The sequence below is a fragment of the Paramisgurnus dabryanus genome, chromosome 17 (assembly GCF_030506205.2).
Source record: "Paramisgurnus dabryanus chromosome 17, PD_genome_1.1, whole genome shotgun sequence".
Taxonomy (NCBI): domain Eukaryota; kingdom Metazoa; phylum Chordata; class Actinopteri; order Cypriniformes; family Cobitidae; genus Paramisgurnus; species Paramisgurnus dabryanus.
The window spans coordinates 1,688,517-1,707,140 of NC_133353.1; positions in this window are offsets into that span (position 1 = coordinate 1,688,517).

Here is an 18,624-nt window from a genome sequence, read left to right on the forward strand (position 1 = left end):
TTGTTTCTCACTGCCTATGAGGTTCGCACACACCCATGCGCACACCCACATGCAATGTCCTGTGAAAATTCTCAAGCCTGTCAACAAAATATGTTCTCCCTTAAGAAACACAAGACTTAAATCACAGCTCCGCTGCCTGGTCTTGTTCGATAGGAATGCCGTCGCAACCAGAGAAAATGGTATGCGGCAAGTTGGGGGGCGAGCTCAGGATACTCTCCGTTTAATAGCATGTACAGTACGTACAAATACCACAAAGCATACAAAACTGCCCTTTTTCATTTAATCTCGCTACATTGGAATAATGCAATAACCGCTCGATCTGATGCCGGACCGCGATTTCAGCAAAAGGTCAACTTATCTCTCAGGCGCACATATGCATGCAATGAGGATGGAAAAAATGTGTAATGATAATTCAATGCTCAGACAATGAAAACAAAGATTTTATCATTAAATAAAATATATACATGGAAGGAGCGTCTTTTTATTGGACGAAAGAAAGTGTTTTGCTTATCGAGGAGAATCAGGAGATGGAAAGCCAACAAAGTTGCCAGGCGTCCCCTTAAAAAGCACCTTTTCATTACTGTACTAGTGTGCTTTCATCATCCTGTTTGGTGGCAAAGATGTAAAAATCTTCACTATTAAAACGAACTCAGCTCAGGTTAAATCAGAACTGAGGGCTCTTTATGTAAGCACATGCGTTTGTGTTTATCTCTTTGTTCTACAGTCCCCTGCTTTATTGAAACTACCCTAACATTTAAAGAAAAAAAAACATGCTTCTCTTTCTCCACACTAAAGGTTCAGATAGGAGGAGGGGTTGGATCTTGGGTTTCACTTCTTCTCTGGCTTGAGGGCTAGCAGGCAGCTATTGAAAGGTGTGTAACTATGAGAACAGGTCAGATCAGTTCAGACACAGAGTTTCCTTAACCCCTCACTGTCTCGGCCTGAGACTCCAGGGTGCTCTTGACGGACCTAAAAGATGAAGTCAAGCACAGACTGATCTTCTTGACTTTTGACCCTGAGGTCAAAGGGGGGATCAATTGAATAAATGAAAGAATGGATCTTAATTGTGTGAAGGGAGAGAAATTAAAAGGTTGACTTCCCTTCCTTTGACTTCACAGAAACGCTTTTGGCTAATTTTAAGAGCCACAGGTGGAGATCGAATCGATGATTTACATTTTCTGTTAGAAGCAAAATAGGTTGGACTGCTTGTACATTGGCACATCAGTGGATAGTTCACACGAAAATGAAAATGTTGTCTCTGTTGACTCACCCTCATGTCGTTCCAAAACTGTGTGGCTTTTTTTAAGGGACTGACAGCATCAGTCACCATTAACTTTTATTGTGTTGTTTTACATATAATAACCATGAAAGGTCATTTCCTAACAGTCAGCATGAGGGGCAGTAAATGCTAACAGAATTTTCATTTTTGGGTGAACTCTTTAAATCTCTATAAGCTGATGGTTCTGTTTTATTTATTTATTTATTTATTCACTTTGCAATAGATTTTATGATGTTGCATATTCTTGGACCATAGTCAACTTTTGTATTTCCTTTAATTATATAAATTTTACAGCATGTTTACCAGATGTGCTTAATTATCATGCATGCTTATTCTTTAAAAGAGCACCTATTGTCCGATTCACGATTTTACATTTCCTTTGGTGTGTAAGTGTGTATAAGTACATGTTAGAGATATGCAAAAGGTACAAACCCCAAAGTAAACGATGACGCGAGTTATCGTCTCCAGCGTAAATCAATTTTCTTGGACTACAACAAACACACAGATTGTAGGCAACTGTTTACGTCCTGGGATTGGTGATGTAGTAAAGACTCTTAGGATGTGTTAAAAACAACACAGTAGTGTTGTTTCTGGGACAATACACTAAATGCGTTGTCCCTGAATCTACCCATCTCTGTGTTGTTATTGAAACAACACATTTTGTGTTACTTTTAACACAACTTGTGTTTTATTTTAACACAAAATGAACACATCCTTTCTAAGAGTTTAAGTTTTTTTATTAATGCCATTAATGTTCAGTGTATACCACTAGTCAACTAAATGAATCTAATATGGCAAAGATAAATGCACATTTATATATTGATTCAATAGATTTATAGCATTTTGGAAAAAAAAACTTTAATCAGTTTTTATAATAAATATTTGAAAATCAAATTATGGATTTGAATTTTTAATGTTATTATAACTTAAAGTTGCTATGTGAAAGTTTGTAACAGAAAACAGTGGTTTTCATCGTGTTACTTTTATAGTGTAGAAGACACATTTTTACCGAAATTATTCAAAATGGATTTATTGCGTTTTGGAACCAAACTCATCATCTATAATGTATATACACTACTGCTCAAAAGTTTTAACTCTTTCACCGCCAGCGTTTTTAAAAAAAGTTGCCAGCCAGCGCCAGCGTTTTTCATGATTTAAACCAAAGTTTAATGCCTTCCAGAAAATGTTCTTCTTTAAATATATAAACATACAATATAACAAATGAAAGAACAGACCCTCTGCTTTCAAAAAAAAAAAAAAACGTTTCATCCTACCTTCAATGGTTCTTTTGTAATCAGCCTTTGAATATGGGTAGGTTTCTGCAAAAACACCACATTGTGAGCAAAAAGCAGAGATAATTCCATTTTTGTAACGGACTTTTCATAGAGATCCCATTCAGAGCGATCTTTAAAACAGACACTGACATGCAGCCGCTTGCCATAGGGCAATACTTCCGAGTTTAAAAAGTTGTGGAAGGGTGGATAGTAGCGGTATTGCGGAAAGACGGAAAATCTCGTCATTGGCAGGGAAGCGTTTTCTCTTGATTGACGAGATATCTCGTCAATGGCGGCGAAAAACCTCATTTTTTATTTATATTTTTTATATAATAAACTTATACAAACTATGGCATAACACAAATGTAACAGTGGGAATTATTTTGTAACTAAAATCATCCAAAATAAATTATAACTGTTATATTTTATCATCTGAAGTGCAGTCACCCATTACCTAGAAATTGCAAAACCATACTTGTGTCATTTAATCAAGTTTCTTGAAGTTTTACCTTAGGAGGATCTTTAAATAATATTGAAAGAGTTCACATTTAATCTGGGCTCTTATTGGATGATTTCCTTTAATATTCAGCCATTTATTTAAAAAAAATCTAATAACAGAAATTAATCAGTTTGGCACAGGTATATTTTGTCTACGAAAGTCATTTCAAGCATTAAAAAAATTCAAGCATTTTTAGACATTATTATTATTATTTTTTTTCTGTGGTTTCTTTTGTTCATCTTTTATTTAAAGCTGCTTTGAAACTATTCAAAAAGGTAAAAAAGCGATATATAAATAAATTTGACTTGACTTAAAAAACAAAGAAATCACGATTTTGAAAAAAAAAATCTGTAGCTCATTGAGTGTTTGGATTAGCAGTGCAAAGATTGTGAGCTTGATTCCCAAGAAACACACACACACACACACACACACACACACACACACACACACACACTGTTAAAATGTATACAGTTCTTTTAAAGAACTGTATGTCTCTTTGGACAAAAGCATTTCCAATTGCATACATAAATATATTTAATATACTAAAGCAGAGAATGACATATGCTGTCAACTGACTCAACATTTCTGTAAGTTAGCCTGGATTACAGTACAGTCAGCCACTGTACCTGGCTCCACTCTCACTCTCTCAAAAGCTTTCCTCTCTTTTTTGGACGAGAGCTCAGTTATCACAGCTCTTTAGCTTCTCCTGCCAGATCTCTCATTCCGTGGCCTTTTGATCATAGACTGGTCAGGGAATTTGGCCACAAAAACAGTGTTTAGTAACACGATATTGAGAACCGAGCCAAGCAGGCCATTGGTTCCATTGAAAAGACTCACACACATACAAGCCTATATAAAAACACCCAGCAAGCTCACACACGCACAGCTTTTCACAATCCAGGGTCTAGAGCCGCAAGCCGAAAGAACACCCTGTTTAACAGGGTGCTGGTTTTACTGAGGCCTGTCATTTGGGTCAGCTCATTGCACATTACACTGACAATCTCTACTGAGCAAAATTTGAGCTTTATCTGAGACGTGCATAACGTTTTGAAAATGCAGAGGTTGCTCGCCGTTGTGTGGAAACGGATTGCTGTGGTTTTTGTTAGTGCTGGTCTTCATTTGTAACATAATCTTGCTGTGGAATCGTTGTTAAAAGCAGTTTGACTGCTTTAAAGCAAAGCTGAGTCAACGTGAGACTCTTTCTCAGGCTCTCCGGCTCATCGTTTCACATTTGGGCAGTTGAAGGGTCTGAGTGTCTCTCCCCTCGAGGCGTTTCAAGATAATTGCATCGTGTGACAATAAAATTAATGCGGGGATGATAAAGACTAACAGTAAAATATTTTCATGCAAGCAATTTACATTTCAGATTTGTTTTTAGAAAAGGACAATAGTGCTTTTTCGACCTATGGTGTACCTAGAATAGGAACGTAGTGACCCCAATCTGGAGGCTTAATTAAAAGGGCTGCAAAACCTGGGACAAATGGTCCACTAAGTAATTTTGAAGGTAGAAAAAATTTAATACCCCAATACATTACAGCAAACTATGGTGTTGTCCTGTTAGATACAGACTAATATGACATTGCCAACAGATGCAGAAGAGGCGGCAAGCGCAAGTGATTTACATCTTAAGTCAATGCAAAGATGCGAATAGGCATCCTGCGGCGCGGCATGCACGAATGGCATGGTGCAAATGGCATGGTGCGAATGGAACGGAACGTGCGGAAGGCGCGACATGTATTACACGAATTGAGCGTTGCCGCAGGAAACGTGCGAGTTGAAAAATCTGAACTTTGGCGGATATTCGTGCCGCATTAACCAATAAGATACATGCTATGTGACGTGATCACAGGAAGCGAGCAGAGTTGCAGAAACCTCTCCCATGATGCGAATTTCCGTGTGAATGTCTCAAAATTAAGTCACAACCTTGAACTTCGAATTAAAAAATGGAATTGTGGATGCTGCAACGCCCCTATGTCACGTCCGGTCGGCTAGCCAAGCTTTTGTAGTGTAAACGTACATGTGGTTGAATGTGTTTGAACAGCCACAGGAGACAGCCTTCTCTCTGCCATTTTTCTAATCTGAGGTACTGAATAGGGCTGCACGATGTGAGGAAAAGTTGCGATGTGCGATGACATTGTTTAATGTTGCGATGACGATGTGAGTTGCGATAAATATTTTATATTTTTTCATGTTTTAGGGGCCATTCACATGTCGCGCCTAAAAACGCATGGAAAACACTAGACACGTAGGTTATTGTCACATGATATGCATGCTGCGCTTGTGTCATTCTGAAAAGTTAAAATGTTACTGCGCGCCTACATTTGAAATAATGAACTTGAGCGCGCAATAGATGCAATATGTGAATCACCACTTCCACAGTACATGTGTTTGCGGCGTCATCTTTCCTAAATCCAAAATAATTTCATGATATAGCTGAAGTGCTGTTCCTTTTCACCACAAGGTCTTCGTCTGACAACACATTTTCCTCACTCTTCTCTCCTTTCTCCGCCATCGTTTTTGCTAACAGGCACAGCGTCGCAACTGACACCTCACAAATCAATCTGAGCGTAGCTGACTTGGGGGTTTGCCTGATTGGCCTAATAGCATGAATGTGCAAACCATCCGTGCGTCCCAAACTGCCTACTTCCATACTATATAGTATGCAAAGAGTACGAGAAGTAGTGCTTTTTGCCTACTATATAGTATGGAAGTATGCGGTTTGGGACACAGGGCATGTCTTCAGGACTACGTGATAGGTCAAACGTTTATTACATGCGCTAACCGTTTTCCCTTCATTCATCGCGTCAAGGCTGTCTGTTGCGATGTGTTCATCGCGTGAGTTCATATCGCGATGACGATGAAAATCCGATGTATCGTTCAGCCCTAGTACTGATCACAATATTTTACGTCTTTTCTGACTTCTGGTGCGAACACACGGTGTACAGCGCTATTTATTAAGCCTTTCATTAATAAAACTACAGCAGCTGATCTCCGTATTTTCCTTTTGCAAGCGTGTGAAAGTTGCGCGATTTTATTTCATCAATTACGCTGAAAATTCAGACAAAGCTTTAAGTACAAAACACTGTGCAGCATGTTTACATACAACACAAGCAGCAGACTGACATAATATTAGTTCGCGTTCATAAAAACTCGTCATTACTCCTGCTTGCGTTAAATGACAAGGTGCAAAGTACTGACAGGAATGTTCATCTGACAGGAAGCTTCGTTTTATCAGGTATGTGAGTGTACCATATTTTTCCACTGGCAGCACAACTAACATGGCAGGGCATCTCCGGGTTCAAGGTCAGATATTATATTTCATAAAAGTCTGGTCTAAAAATGGCATAGCATTTTTTGTGCTTTAAAAAAAGAGGTACAAATCGAGAATCGAATCGTGAACTTAGAATCGAAAATATAATCGAATCGAGGATTTGGAGAATTGTGACACCCCTAGAATGACTAGAATTTCACGCACAAATGAAGCGAGTAAACTCAAAATGTTCAAGCGTCCAACTACACACGAATAGTGCGTTTTTACCGCCTATACCACGTTAGGTGTGAATTCAGCATATCAAACGACTTTGTGTTGTTTCCGGGCGGACCGTTGTTTGCAACAAACACATCTCCTGGAAATCCTGTGTAATTCAACCAATCAGAAGACGACTTCAAAATCTGCTGAAGTGTTTCCAGAGATGTGTTCAATATGCATGAGATGTTCTGCTAACGGTCCATGGGTGTGACGTCTGAAGCTGATACTAGCATTTAGGGCCCCCAAAACACATGTTCTCATGTAAACCAATGGCCAAAATGCATAAAAAGTTTCCCAATTTTAGTTGAAAACGTGTGTGAATATCCACAAGTTACACATATTTCTGTAAATGAATTTCTAATTAACCAGAGTCCATGATTTTGAAAACATCCAGTAGGAACAGTAGAACACAAAGCTCATATCACAACTGCAACGTAAGCCTTGATTCATAGTGAGGTTTTTATTGCGTTGTGAACAGTATCCATAACAATATTTTGTTTCAGTCAAGAAGTCATCGCCCGACTATTCAGAAGCAAAAGTCAATAAAAGTGTTGTTGCCGCTCTGGGATGTGAATTGGCCCGCTCCGACTCGGAGCACATGGCTGTGGCGCACTGTAAAATAATCTGATAGTAATGATGAGTGGGGGGTCAAAACAATGAATGAAAAATTACTTGTCTCGCTATAAGGAGTCTGAAATGTGTCGAACACTTCTGGTATAATAGTGTGACCTGATCATAGTTTTTGTTCGGTTTAAAAACCTCAAGGTTATAAGATTTGAGCGTTCTTAAAGCTGCGTGAAAGATCCTCTGCCTTATGTGCAATATATCACACCCTGCATGTGGAAAAGGTTTTTTTCGATGGTAATACACTGAAGAAGGTAAAGAACGTTTTTTTTTTTCAGTAGTTCAGCGAGGAAAGGTTATGTAGTTGCATTTACACTGTCCTCAGTATGCCAGAGCAGAGATAATGCAGAAGTAGCCACCTCAAACTGTGCATGTGTCTTTCAAAAGATCAAACCTTCATATGTGGCAAGATGTTTTGTAATGTACAATAGGTTATTGCTTGAAAACAATTGTCTGCTCCTATTGAAAGCCTTTGCAGTTGCATCAATATAACGTCTACCACATTCTCTCTGTGTGTATTTGTTAAAGCAATTTCAACGCGTGCAATTTTGTGTGCAATTTTACTCGGGGTGTATATGTACGTCAAGTCAAGAGCTAAATTTGTGAAGAGATCAAAAAAGGATCTGACATCTTTCCTTGTAAATGAGTATTTTTATCAGGCTATTATGTTAAGGTTAAGTAATTTTACTTTAATGGCAATGAAAAGATTAATAGTGAGTACTGTATTTAAAAATGCCTTATTTTCACAAATGTCACTAGTCATTCATAACAAATTTGACTGTCTTCTGCTGCAAAACCCTCTAAGTGACTTTGCAAATCACTAAAGATGCAACTAGAAAAATTCAGAATTCAAAATGTAAAATGAAGAAACTGATTCATGCCTTGCTGCCACATTCGTGCAAATCCACAACTGTACCTTTTCTGTCACTGTGGGGTACCATCAAAGGTTCCTTTTTGTATCTTCATGGGTATACAACACATTAAAATGCTGAACCATTTTGGGTGCAATAAGGACCTACTTTGTACCTTTAAGGACCTATTGTGTATTAGTTACATTTAAGCGGTACAAACAATTAAAGGATTACTCAACTTTCAAAAACAATCCAGAAAGTTCACTCACCCCCATTTCATCCAAGATGTGTATGTCTATCTTTGTTCAGTCAAAAAGAAATTAAGTTTTTTTGAGGAAAACATTCCAGGATTTTTCTCCATATAGCAAACTTTAGTGGACCTCAACAGATTACAGTTTTAATGTAGCTTCAAAGGGCTCTAAACCATCCCAACTGAGGCAGAAAAAAGTACTTTTAAACCACACCTTCTCGTCTTGCACTAGCCGTGTGACGCAAAAGCTTGACCTTACGTATTACTTTATCCCATTGAAAGGTCACACGTTACATATGTGAAACGTACACTTGCCGACCATTTTAAACAATAAACTGACACAAATACATTGAGTAACAACTTCTGAATGGTCCTCTTGGCATACATCATGCGTGACCTTTCAACAGGATTACGTAATTCATTTTTGGCAAAAATGACAGTTGTTTTGCTAGAAAGATTCCTCGGTTTGCATCTTTAATAGCCCTTTGAAGCTGCATTGAAACTGCATTTTTGAACTGCACTGAAACTGTAAACTGTTGAGGTCCACAAAAGTCAACTATATGGAGAAAAATCCTGGGGAAATCCCTAAAAAAATTAAAAATCCAGATAATTTACTCACCCCCATGGCATCCAAAATGTTAATGTCTTTCTTTATTCATTCGATTATAAATTAAGTTTTTTGAGGAAAAAATTTCAGGATTTTTCTAATTTTAATGGACTTCATTGGACGCCAACACTTTAGAGTTTAAATACAGTTTAAAATTGCAGTTTCAAAGGGCTCCACACGATCCCAAACAAGGCATAAGGGTTTTATCAAGCAAAATGATTGTCATTTTTGGCAAGAAAAATAAAAAATATGCACTTTTTAAACACAACTTCTCTTCTTGCTCCAGTCATGTGACACGTCAGCGCGACCTCCCGTGATTGCATAATGAACGTAGAAAGGTCACGTGTTACATATATGAAACGCACATTTGCGGACCATTTTAAACAATAACTGACACAAAGACATTAATTAGTATCTTTCCACATACAACAAAGTCGGAACGGTCCTATTTCTCCACACTGAGGTGGTATTTTCGCATACGTAATCAGTGACCTTTTGACGTGCTCATGCAATTACGTGAGGTTGTGAAGTTGTGGCTTAAATTGCATATTCTTTATTTTTCTTGCCAAAAATGACAATCATTTTGCTAGATAAGACCCTTATCATTTGGGATCGTTTAAAGTCCTTTGAAACTGCTATTTTAAACTGCATTGAAACTGTAAAGTGTTGGGGTCCAATAAAGTCCATTAAAATGAAAAAAAAATCATGGATTTTTTTTCTCAAAAAACCTAATTTCTTCTTGATTGAATAAAGAAAGACATCAACATTTTGGATGAGATGGGGGTGAGTAAATTATCAGGATTTTTTTAAGAAATGGAGTATTCCTTTAAAAAAAAAAATGTATTCTCGACTGAACAAAAAAAGACATAAACATCTTGGATGACATGAAGGTGAGTAAATTATCAGAATTTTTTATGCAAGTAGAATATTTCTTTAACTGTAGGCTACATTTAAAGGTGCACATAGGTCCTTGAGGTACAGTAATGTACCCAAAAAGGTACAACATTGTATTATGTTTTGTATACCTAAAGCAGTAATTCTCAAAGTGTGGTCCCCCAAACCCCCCCAGTGTTCCGCAAAAGATGACCTAAACTAGGCAAGTGTTTATACAATCATCACTTATTTAAGTAGATTTTAAATGCATTTGCAAAACTGTGATATCAGTTCTTGCCATTCTGTTTTAATAACGTAAAAATGGATCGGTGGCTAAACCAAAGAGGAGTCAAAAGAAGGATCATAGCAGCTAAAATCCACAGATCTATTAGTTTTGTAAAGTACTAGTTTTTGTTTCATGTGTAAAATCCCTGTAATTTCAGTGATTTTGGACATTAAGGGGAACATTTTTTTCAGTATTTTATTGTTACCATAGTTACAACCATAGACTTCATATACCCACTACCTCAGTTTTAAACTAAAGGCTCTTTGGAATGACATTAAGTTATAGTATGTTTAATTGCAGTTTTTTTCATATGTGCAGTTTGTTGTTCATATTAAGCTGTAACTCATTTCACATTTATTTGTTCAAATGAAATAAAATTCATATAATAATTTCTGAACAAAGTATTGCATTTGTGTTTAAAAAATTAGTTTTTGACTTGAAACAGTTACATATTAAACTTAAATTTAGCTTATCCTTCCTATTTTGTTGTTTTTTAGGGCTGTGTTAGAGTGGGATTCTGTTAGGTGGTCCTCAGAAAAAAATTGGAAGATAAAGTGGTCCTTGGGCTGAAAAAGTTTGAGAAACACTGACCTAAAGGTACAAAACGAAACCTTACGGCACCACCTGAGTGACAGAAAAGGTAGAGTTTTGTACTTTCTTCTGACAGTGTGTTGCATTCAGGTACTCACAAAGGACACAAGTGTAAATGTTATCTTTGGTCATTTCACATTTATTTTCCATGCACTTTGAGTACTTTAAAAAAAATTGACATGACGATTTATATAACATATTTTTATTATTATTTTTATTATTAATAATAATAAAGTTCTTATCATTCATTTAGAGAAATACACACAAATGAGACTGTTGTTGATTGAATTTGAGTTCATATTAAAATCTCTGACCTTTGACTGCAAATGTCTGAGGAAGTCTGAGCACAGTTTAAAATATTGATATCTGTCATTTTAAAGCAGACACAACTGTCGTCTTTTCTCAAAAGAAAACATTTGTCCAAAAATCTCCTTCTTTCTCATTTTATTCCCATTGGTTTCCTCGAAAAAAACAATTGACAGATTAAATAGATTTTTCTTATGAGTGGGTACCTCAAGCCAAAGGCTAAATATGTGTACTGTAGAGCATGGGGGAAGAGACAGAGTATTAATAGACATTGACATTTTTGTATGCATGTTCTGCAAGATGGGTTCGAGGCCATCTGGTCTTAATAGAACATCAATTGATGTGAACAGGAAAAGAGACCAATTTGTTTTCTCACCAGGGGGTTTAGGGCTGGTTTGTAAATCTCCACACATACACACACTTTGCGATAGTAGAAAAAGCGTTCTTCTTGATCCTTGCTATTGTCAGACGACGGCCTTACAGTAGAGACACCCAAGGCAGCCTACGTACCCGCGTGTGTGTGAACGTTGTTTAAGGGATGTTAGCGAACACAGGCAGAAGGTGGCGGACACCACGCTTCCTTAAGATGTTCTCGGGGCTGTTATGAAAGGTTTCGCGTGTATTTGTGTGTCTGTACGCATCGAGGCGTCTGTTGAGGGGTTTGCTATTGTGAAAGGGGTTGAGGAAGGCATGAATACCCTCAGTCAGCCAGCTGGCAGTCTCGGGTCTTTGTACAGCCCAGCTTTTCATATTGTCTGCTCAGTTTACAAATAAACATGGCTGGGGATGAGGCCTACAACAAACAGATAGCCCCATTCATTGTGCCTGACAAGCTGTGGGGAAAGCCCAGGCCCCTGTTTCCACACACCACTCATTTCAGAATGCACATTCAGCCAAAAACGTCTCCTTATAGTTTTGTACATATACATTATACAGTACACATACAATTTACATAATGCAGTCCTTATGCTTTCCGTCCTGTAGTGTGTATATATGTAATGTCATACACGGGGGTCCAAAAGATTGAAACCATTGGTGAAGATGGTTAAGCATGTTTCAAAAAAGATTTTTTGTCAGAATACCAATTTAAGGGTTAAATTGAATTAGGAAATTAACATGAGTTGCTTAGTATTGGGTATCTTCCTCTTTAACTATAATGGTAACATGTACCTGAGCTGGCACGGACTTCACAACTTTGTGCAAAACCTGAGGATCAAGGACATAGGTGCCAATTTCTTTTTCCGTTGATGGGTGCTCGGCACAACATCATGCAGCGCTTAGGTTGCTTAGCAACGGCAGATGCTACGGGAGCGCCCAAGCACTTTGAAAAGTAGGAAATTTAAAAGCGTTTAAGATTAAAATTAAAGTGATAGTTCACCCAAAAATAGGGTGACCATACGTGCCATTCTTCCCGGACAGGATTTCGGTGCATCTTCCGGAAGTCGTATTTTTTGACCGCATACACCATTCAGTTAAAAACATAAAACATACAATCGTAGTTTCAGTCTTACCTTAAAATGTAATGGTTGCTTTTCTGTAATAATAATATTAATTCTCCATGACGTATGTGGTTGATAAATACGACTTTCGGAAGACGCACCCGAAATCCTGGCCAGGGAAGAATGGCACGTATAGTCACCCTACCCAAAAATGAAAATTCTGTCATCATTCACTCACTCTCATGTAGTTACAAACCCAAATCAATTTCTTTGTTCTGATACTGTAAACAAAAAGTAAGATAATTTAAGAAATGTTTGTAACCAAACCGTTTGTGGACCCCATTTACTTTCATAGTGGGAAAAAAATAATAGAAATTTAATAAAAAAGAAATTTATACAGGTTTGTAACCACATGGGAGTGAGTGAATGATGACAGAATTTAAATTTTTGAGTGAACTCTCCCTTAATTGAGTGTATATTTTTTCAGGGGTGCTTGAGCCCCCAAGCACCCATGGGATCGGCGCCATAACCAATGACTAGGGCTGTCACTTTTTATTCGATATTCAAATATGCATTCGAACATGGCGTGAAATATCCGTATTCGAACTATAAATGAACCATCCGGTTTTTAAAATGCCATGTTTAGTGCATTTTTTACAGTAACAACGGCAACTGTGCGCAGGAATCAACTGGACCAACATGAACCTAATGTGCATGTCAAGATAGAATTATAGTTTGTATATAAAATGACATATTATTGTTTATAGTGAATATTATAGCAGAATAAAAAGCTTGTGTTAATACGTTCGCATTTTGAAATTAGCATGTATGAAGATAATTGTATTATTTTTACAACGCAATGTAAACTTTATATTAAACAACAGTAGCATTTGTCTTGTAAACGGATTTGAAATGATCGTGTGCTGACTGTCGCGTGTCACATAGACGACAGAGTGAGATCTGCTTAACTCAGCGGTAAGTTTTATTTCATCTCAAATATCAAATGGTTTGTGCTCTCTATCATTAAAAACGGTAAAGCAAACAGCACGCGCAGAGATAATGCACTTGTCAATGACGGCTCACAAACGTGCGGGATAGTCTATGTATGTGTGCTTGTTGTCAATTAAATTTTTTTCTCACAAACACGCTCAAGCGTGGGATATGTGTGCTTGTCAATGAATGGCATTGAATCCGCTGAGTTTTTCGTTTGGGCTTGGCTATATGCCTTACTCCTGCTGCTGTTTAAGTTGTCACCTGTTCTGAGTCATTGTTATTCATTAGTTGATAACTTGCTGTTTCAATCATTAAGTAAAAGAAAGTAATGCAGACAGCGCTGTATATGACTGTCACTGTAAATAAATTGAATCTCCGTTACGTTTTTTTTTATGCGCTCGGGGGGCACCTAGATATTCGAATATATTCGGATGCATTGCATGATATTCGATATCCATTCGAATTTGATTTTTCTCAAAAGTGACAGCCCTACCAATGACATCTGACCAGACGCGAGTTCAACGATTTGCGCGAGTAGATTACATACAAAATCAATACAAAGACAAGATCAGACCTGTCCTCGCGTGGGGCAATGCGAATGACGCAATATGGGCGGGCACGTTGGCGGCGAAAACGCGAGCTATTCACCTCAAACGCGCCTTAGCCCAAGTAAAAAATATTCAACTCAAGCGAAAAATTTGCATGACACGAAGTTAAATCCCGTAAGTAATCTCGAGAGAGTAATGCGATGCCCCGCGTTTGGTGGGTACGTAGCATTACTGTGCATTCAGACCGCCACCGGCGAGAGCGTCAATAAAAGCTCTGGCTGCCCTGACAACGACGCTAAAGAAAAGTTGTAGTGGACGCTCTGACGCTCGAATGCATTCTCTGAACTCCTCTATGGCGGAGGTTTCCGCCTTCCGATTGGTTGCCGGTGAACATTTCCGCCTTCCGATTGGTTGCCGCCGAACCGCGTCATATCTCATTACCATAAAGTTGAGCTGATTTCAACTCTCCTCGACGCTCACGCTGTACATGATGCGCAGCGCCGGAGCTTGCCGCCGGCTCTCATTGAAAATGAATGACTTCCGGCCACTTTGACGCTCTCGCCAGTGGCGGTCTGAATGCACAGTTAGACAGGAGTTAACATGGTCAGTGTCCCAAATTGGCTTATTTGTTTAGTGATGTAAAAATAGTGCCTGGTCTCACAGGAATTCATAGCTATGATATAAGGTGGCAAATTTGTATGATATGAATTATATAAAAGTGTCCGATTATTATTAAAAAAGCTCTAATGAAGCATTAAACATCACTGTCAGAAAAAGTCTCCAGTGAATTATGAATATGAATTAGCGTATTATGAATCGTTTAATAGTTACAAACTTTATCTTATTTATTTTACACCATTGCTTAATTTTGAGGTTTATTTTAAATTTGAATTTCATCCATTTTTTATTTCATGACTGTAGACTTGTAAAGCCCATGAAGTGCATGGACGACACAGTGTGTGTACTGTATTAGCCTTCAAGCCTGTTGACAGCAAAGTGCGGCTAGAAGGTTTAAGCACAGATAAAACATGACAAAAGACCTTTTGAATCAAATGCTCTCTTTTCACGCACTCAAGTACAGACTTTCTCTCTTTCAGATTCTCTCTCTCTCTCTCTCTCTCTCTCACTCGCTCTCTCGCTCTCATATTCTTTTTTTTTTTAAGGAAAATAATAGCAGGTTGTATGGATCCGCCTCCTGGCCAAGGGAGCTACTTTGTCTTAATTACCTCAGGACGAGCGAGTGGCCCCTGAAGCAATCATCTTTGTTTGTTAAAACAGCGGTTATCTGCTTCGGTAGGGTCCATAAATAAAACATAGCCCAGATTACAATGTCATGTTCCTTAGGACTTTAGAACCTAGGAACCGATCACAGCAAGAACAAAAAATCCCTGAGCGTTGTACACACACACAGATACAAACAAATGGGTCTCCCCATGTGTGTGTGTGTGTGTGTGTGTTGTTATCTGATGTCAGCTTGTCGAGACTGTCAATGCTGAGTGATCTAGAGCGAGCTGATCGTGGGTATCCACAGATGTAAATAACCTTTTTCACTAGTTCAAGGTGGGACATCTGTCCACTGTCATTTATTTAGTTTATTACTATGAACTGAGGGACAGCACCAGTGTGTGCTGTAGGCAGCAAAAGCAATAAATAATGACCTTTCTGTCTGAATTATAATCACCAAAGTGTTGCCATGGCACAGATCTGTGGCACTTCTCTTAGCAGCAGGGAAGCATCCAATCATATGCCGGACATATGGATCCTGCCCAACCCTGAATATCGTTCCCAATAGAAATGCATACTGATAAAATACACCTTGCACACCCGGTATGTTTCTTGTCTGTTAAAAGTTGTGTCATCTTTTAAAGTCGCCATGAAACGGAAGTAGCGGTTGCCTTATTTTCCCCGTGGTGACGTATATCCGAATGAAACGGCTTTTGTGATGAAATAAGGCAGGGCTGGATTTGAATTTGTCCATCGAGATCTGATTGGATCGTTTAAAGTTGGGTCGTGTTGCTAATTGCTAATCGCTGCGATCTTCTACCGGACCCCGCCCACCTGCCATACTTTTGACCGGAAGTGAAGAGATATCGTTTTGAGGAGGGGAGGAGATTTGCATTTTTGATTAAAGATTATGAGAACACACAAATTTTTTTTTAAATAATGAAGCTCACAGATAAGTCATTTGTTAATAATACCACAATATTAAAAAAATATACATAGTTTTTCATTTCAATTTCATTGCGACTTTAAGTAGTCAGTATTGTCAGTTTGATGTTTAAAATAGTGTGACATTAAAAAGTAAAATAAATGCTAGGTTTTACTGTCATGTTACAGTATGTCTATCATATAAGGATTTCTTGACACTTCACTTTTGTTACTTGAATTGCTTTTGCATTTATACAGTGTCCAGTGTTTGATGTCACATAAAAATGGGGATTAACAAACTCTTTTAAACATGGAAATGAAAACAAACTTTAAGGATTTTAAAACAAAACTTTAAAAGCGTAGCAAATATTTATCTGCAATATATCGAGAAATATCAAATTTGAAGCCAGCTAATATCTGAACATTTATTACAGGCTTTTCTTCGAATATATAAAGAGAGATAAACAGTATTCATCAATATTGCACACATTTCAGAGCAGAAAACTTTCTGAGCTTTCATTTCAAATTGGGAGTCATAAACCACCTTGATCTTGTATGCAGGGTAAGACTTATGAAAATTTCCCATGCCTTATCAACTTTTGTTTCATTAAAGGGAAGTGGAACCAGGTATGTGCAGGAACCAAATTTTACCAGGGAAAATTATGGCCCGTAATGTCTCCGAGATTCAATCCATTCTTGAAAATCTGCATTCGACAGTAACCTTAGAGAAAAATCGCCCGATTCCAATCTCTTGCCTGTGATGTAAACCGAATCACAATCACAGGAAATGAATCCAATCACAGAGGGGTGGTGCAACAATCTAGGTCAGTTTTGTAAATGACTGCTACAGGCAATAAGATTATGGAACGCACAGATTCGGTGAAATATGAATCAGTAAATAAGCTCTGAATGAATAACACTTTGCTTCTGTTCCGTGTCCTGTAATGTTTATATTTCCAAGTTATTTTTTACGATGAAGACGTGATAAAGCAGCATTATGTGTCTTTGTATTAACAGTACAGTAGATGAATTAGTAAAGAAATATATATTTTTTTGCAGCATCTACCGGTCGCCAGCCATCTACTCCCCCCTCCACACACACCTTCATTTCTACAGCTTAACTTCATTGTTTCAATCCCTTTCTTTCATCTTAAGACAAAGATTTATGTAAATCTTTGGGCCCGGCGTTAATGCGAGCCGCAGTGTGAGAAATAGCATTCCTAAATCGCAGTATTGTTGTTGAAAATGACAAGGCGGCCCCCTAATCCCACAATGCGATCATCCAAATGTGTCATAATGCTCTGTGTAGGCAGGCAAATCTGAATATCAAAAAGACGCCACGCACCTCGCCAGAGTCTTCAGTTCCTCAGAACCGCTTTTTTAAAGAACTCGCCCCGTTGTCACTTACGGAAAGGAAAAATATAAAAAAACACAAATGTGACATTTGAGTGACTGGCTCAGTGTGCTGTTAAAGGCATTTTCTTTCTTTGTCTCAATGTCTCAGTCCTTTTTGTGCTCGGTTTGTGTTTTTTAATATGACCTTCTCATTCCAAATCTAGGCATTGTGATTTTTTTTATTTCAGATTTTGACTAGGAAAGTTTGATATTAGATTCATTGATCATATATTCAATATGCTGTGTGCGTGCATGCGTGCGTGTGTACCTGGTAATTATCACGTTGTGGGGACCAATTGTCCCCACAAAGATAGGAATACCAGTAAATGTATGACCTCGTGGGGACATTTTGAGGTCCCCATGAGGAAACAAGCTTATAAATCAAACAAAATTATGTTTCTTGAAAATCTAACAGAAATTTTTTGTGATGGTTGGGGTTTGGGAAAGGGAATAGAATATACAGTTTGTATGGTATAAAATGCATTACGTCTATGGAATGTCCCCAGAAAACATGGTGTGACGACCCCTGCTGTATGCGTGTGTGTGCATGTGCGTGTGTGCGTGTGTATTACTATATATACTGGCTATACTTGTCTTCCGTTTCATTGGATTTTTTTTTAGACAATTTTATATTGTAGAAAGCAAATTCTTAGACAGAGAGAGCGAATATTGACTTATTTTCCATTATAGACTACAATCATATTATTATTAGTTAAATATAATACAAAGAAAACTTTCTGTATACAGTACAGACTTAATTTTGACAGACTGTCAACAATATAGGTACAAAAGCTGTCACCGGTATGTTACCCTTTTAAAGGGTCCTAATATTTGGGTACAGATATGTCCCTTTGGGATACCAATATGCACCCTTTAGGTACAAAATGTACTTTTTGAAAGGGTTCCACCTAGGGATGGGGCGATTACCGGTTTCACGATAAAAGAGAAATAAATAATTCCAGGGACATGAAATATTAAATTGTGATTTTCAAAAATAAAACTTGTTTTCAGTGTGTGTGTCAGTTCTTTTTGAACATTTCCAAAACCATGATAATATTGATAACCGTGATAACTTTGGTCACTATAATCATGATATGTTCATACCGTTACATCCCTATTTCCACCCTATTAA